Raw genomic sequence first — 4,913 nt, 5'->3', positions numbered from 1 at the left:
TTGCTCCTTCTAATATAACGAGCCCACCTAATACGTTTATTTCAAGGAAGTGCAAATGGGCTGGGATTTCTTAGAAAATATAAATGGGCCTGATTGACGCGAAATTATTTGTTCACCCAGCCCAGCAAATGGACTGTACATTCTAGAAAACATGGGTTAAATATATGCCACATTTTTGCAGGCTAACATGTGGGCCAATAGGTCGAAGCCTACGCAGGGCGTTGTCAACTTGGTCAACAAATGATTGTGTCATCCATAGCCATTGGATTTATATCCAACAGCCGGCATGCACCTTCAATCTCTCGTCTTCTTCCTCCAGCGTCACCGGGACCGCCTGGTCCGGCCTCCGGCGGCTAGTGGCTCTGCTTAGCACGCATCGCTGTGAAGCGCTACCCCACCGCCGGCCAGGCTATCCCTCCACCCCTCGACACCTCCTGTTATTCTCCACAGACTACAGCCCCACGCCGCAACAGAACCAGTTATAACCCTTCTCCTCCTCTCAATCTGCGACTCCACTGCCGCGTTTTCCCATCTCCGAGTTGTTCCCGTCCGGGGCCTCGCCGTCGTCCACCGCCTCGCTGCGTTCGGTGCGGCGTGGTCAACAAACGAGAGTCGTCGGAAGAGGACTATACGTGGAGAGCCTGATGGCTGGGACCCACGAGGTCCATGGTCGCACGCAAGGAAAGTTCCTCCTTATTAAGCTGAAAAAATGTTTCCTCCACCTGACAGCTGGGACCCACGGGTTGTATCTTCGCACGGAAGGAAGTGCCTCCTTGTTTTGCGAAAAAAATTATTCATCCCGTTGACAGCTGGGACCCGTCAGATTTGGTGACTGACTTGTGGGCCTACTAAGCGGACGTGTACGCACGGCTTTGTCAACTTAATCAACAAATGATTCTAGCAGCTGGACCATTGGATGTTAATCCAACAGCCGTGCTCCTTCTTCAACCTCTGTTCTTGCTCCTGTCTCCCGTGGGCGGCACCGCGGCTGTGCTGCCGCGCACCCGAACCAGTGAAGTTTCCCACTCCTCTCCATCTGCGACTCCACTGCCCCGTCTTCCCCATCTCCGGGTCATTCCAGTCTGGGTGCGCTCGGCACGGTGTGGTCAACGTGGTCAACAACCGAGAGTCATCGGAAGATGACTGTACGTGAGAGGCTGACAGTGGGGACGCACCACGCCCATGGACGCATGCATGCAACGGAACGCGGCGAGGTCAACGTGGTCAAGGAATGACTTCCATCGGAAGTATACTGTACGTGGAGAGTCTCAGCTGGGTCCACGGCCGCAGCAAGTAAGTGCCTCCTTATTACGCGGAAAATAATGATTCCTCCAACTGACAGCAGGGACCCACTGGACGGGCCACCGTATTTTACGAAAAAACGTTTGCCCCCTGACTGCTGGGACCCACCTGACAAGTCCGAGGCGAGGCGGAGGACGTCGGTGCCGGCGTTTAGCGTGTACCGCAGATGGCGGCCGGCATCGTCTAGTTAGCTAAGAGTAAGTTAGTACTTGTACGCTACTGGAGTATTAGTGGAAGTAGATAGTTAACTTGGCTATGATGGTTGTCAACGTGGAAGTTCAGTACTCTATATGTGGATCAGACCTGTTACTTTGCTCTGAATGTTGAACTTTCCGTTTGAACATATGGAATGGGCTGTTATTTTCTTAAATGGGTTGTATTTGTCCTCCACGGGTTTAGAGGCTGACTTGTGGGCCTACCAAGTTGACGCGTACACAACCAGGAGATGATTGTACGTGGAGAGGATGACAGCAGGGACCCGCCAAGGTCATGGCAGTACGCAAGCAAAGTGCCTCCTTATTTCAATCCAATAAAAAAATGGCTCCTCGTAATGGATTTCTGACATCTGGGTCCCATGCCATTGTCAACGTAGTCAATCAACGAGAGAGTTGCACAACGAGCGGCTGACATCAGGGACCCAGCAGCTTGCCCAGTTATTTTTGTTTTGGGTTAATTTGATAAATGCCACTCCAAATCTGGTGTTTCTAAGAAATGCCATTGCAATTTCCAAACTTTGAAAAATGCCATTTCATGCCATCCCCAGTGGCATTTTTCGAAGTCTGGAGTGGCGTTTTTCAAAGTTTGCAAATTGCAATGGCGTTTTCCAAAGTTTGCAAAAATTGCAGTGGCATTTTTTAAAGTTTGGAAATTGCAGTGCATTTTTATGAATCACCATATTTGTTGTGGCATTTATCTAATTTGTTTTTGAGACGGAAGCAGAGTGTCAACTGGGCTGTGCGGGCACTCTGGCATGTCAAGACAGCCTTCTCTTTTATATTTACCACAGACCAGCCCAGTAGTTTTTTTTTTCTTTCTGAAAATGGCTAGCCCAGTTTTTTTGTGATTTGCCAAGTAAGTCGCTTTGTCAGGCCTATTGGGCTGCAAATCTTTCAAGACGAGGAGAGCTTCATTCAGCTGGACGAGAAAATGGCCTATCAGTAATGAGAAATGGGCTGTACATTTTTAAAACACATCAAACCAGCAATTACTTTCAAATTTCTTTTTTTCATTTCAAGATTTTAAATTGCATTAATTTTTATGCGTGGACAATTTGTTGGATTTTATATTGATATACATTTATTTTTAAAATCAGTTTGAATGTGACTCGAAATTTCGGGATTAAAAACAGTTCGGACCGCACCGAAATATGCAACATTTCGTATAATTTTTAACCGTGGCCACAATATGGGCTGTAATGCTAACAAAAAGAATGTGGGCTCTAAAAAAACCTTCAGAATTAGCAAATGGGCTGTAAATTATTAGAAATAATGGCAGATGGGTTGTATGCTGTTTTCCACAGATTTGAGGCTTTCCTAAAAAAAGGTTGACGCACAAGCAGTGATTGGATGTCCATCCAACGGCCGTCGTGCTTTTTCAATCTCTGCTCTTCCTGCTCCAGCCGCTCAAATAAGCGCCGGCGGGACTGCCTGCTCCCTCCTCCCCACGGCCGGCTGTGATGCCGCGCAGGCTTCACCGCCCCACCGTACTCCCATCGCTGGCCTAGCCATCCCTCTACTCACCCACACCTGTTGTTATTCTCCGGCGACGGCAGACGAACCAGTAAACCCTCGTATAGTCGTACTCCCCTCCGCGTGGGAAACAACTGCCGAGTCTTCCCTGCCTCCGTGTCGTTCCCTTCCTAGGCCTCGTCGTCGTCCACCGCCCTGGTGCTCCCGGCGCGGCCTGGTCAACGTGGTCAACGACCGACATGCATCTGAAGTGGACTGTACGTGGAGAGGCTGACAGCTAGGTCCACGGCCGCACGCAAGGAAATGCCTCCTTATTACGCGCAAAATAATGATTCCTCCACCTGACATCTGGGACCCATCGAAAGGGCCTCTGTATTTCGCGAAAAAAACATTACCGCCGCTGACAGCTGGGCCTCTATATCTTCGCACGCAAGGAAGTGCGTCCTTATTACGCACAAAAAAATGAATACTCCCCCTGCTAGCTGGGACCCAGTATAGTGGCAGGCTGACTTGTGGGCCTACTAAGTTGACGGGGACGGAGGGCTTTGTCAACTTAGTCAATATGCACGATTCTAGCTCCAGTGACCGTATGATGTCCATCCAACGGCCGTAGTGCTTCTTCAACCTCTGGTCTTGTTGCTCCAGCCGCCCAAAGCAGCGCCGGTCGTGCCGCATGCTCCTGCCTCCCGTGGCCGGCTGTGCTGCCGTGGAGAACTCACCGCCCCTACTATTCCCACCGCTGGCCAGGCCCTGCGGCGACGGCAGCCTCATACTGCAGCCGAACCAGTGAACCCTCGTACTCCTCTCCGCGCGGGCTTCCACTGCCGCGTCTTCCCCGGCTCCGCGTCATCCCCTTCCTAGGCCTCGCCGTCGTCCACCGCCCTGGTGCTCTCGGCGCGGCGTGGTCAACGTGGTCAAGGAATGGCTTCCATCGGGCGTGGACTGTACATGGAGAGGCTGACAGCTGGGTCCACAGCCGCAGCAAGGAAGTGCCTCCTTATTACGCGCAAAATAATTATTCCTCCACCTGACAGCGGGGACCCACCGGACGGGCCACCGTATTTCACGAAAAAAACGTTTCCCCTGACTGCGGGGACCCACCAGCTACATCTTCGCACGCAAGGAAGTGCGCCCGGGCAAAAAAAATGATTTGCCCCCCTGACTGCTAGGACCCACCAGCTACATCTTTGCAGGCAAGGAAGTGCCTGACAGTCGGGACCCACCTGGTCGAAGCATACGTAGCATTGTCATTCGAGTCGCGAACGTGTACGTACATACTGGTCGATGTAGAGGCGCGCACGTGTCGTAGTAGAGGCGTGCACGTAGCATGTACACATACGTACAGCGGCCAGTGTGCAAAAAGAAAATACGACCACGTACGTACATACGGGCAGGGTCTCGAACGCCTACTCGCGCATATGTACGGCCAGGGCTCGTGTACATAGCTGGGTCGGAACGGAGAAACACCATCGTCGTCGTGTTCATGGGGAGCCAACCGGCTGGGTCGGAACGGAATGCGTCGTCGTGTTCATTGGGAGGGCTTGGACGGAACAGCCGATGGAAACGAGGCCTGGCGTACCGCAGAACGGAGGAAACGGCCTTGTGTTCGACAGGCCATGTTTGAAACGGGATCCTGTTCAACGGGAGGGGTCTGGCGTACCGCAAAACGGAGGAAACGGACCTCCTACGGTCGAAACGGGGGTCCTGTTGATCGGGAGGGGTGTGGCGTACCGCAAAACGGAGGAAACGGACTTGTGTTGGAGCGCTACGGTCGAAACGGGGGTCCTGTTCATCGGGAGGGGTGTGGCGTACCGCAAAACGGGACTCCACGGGATACTGTTCATCTCCACTGTCGACCCCCTCCAGCCTCCACGGGCTACTGTTCATCCACCGTCGACCTCCTCCAGCCTCCACCTGCGACTG

This window comes from Triticum aestivum, chromosome 3D (genome assembly GCF_018294505.1).
Source record: "Triticum aestivum cultivar Chinese Spring chromosome 3D, IWGSC CS RefSeq v2.1, whole genome shotgun sequence".
In the NCBI taxonomy this organism is placed as follows: domain Eukaryota; kingdom Viridiplantae; phylum Streptophyta; class Magnoliopsida; order Poales; family Poaceae; genus Triticum; species Triticum aestivum.
Note: the sequence above shows the minus strand (reverse complement) of the source record.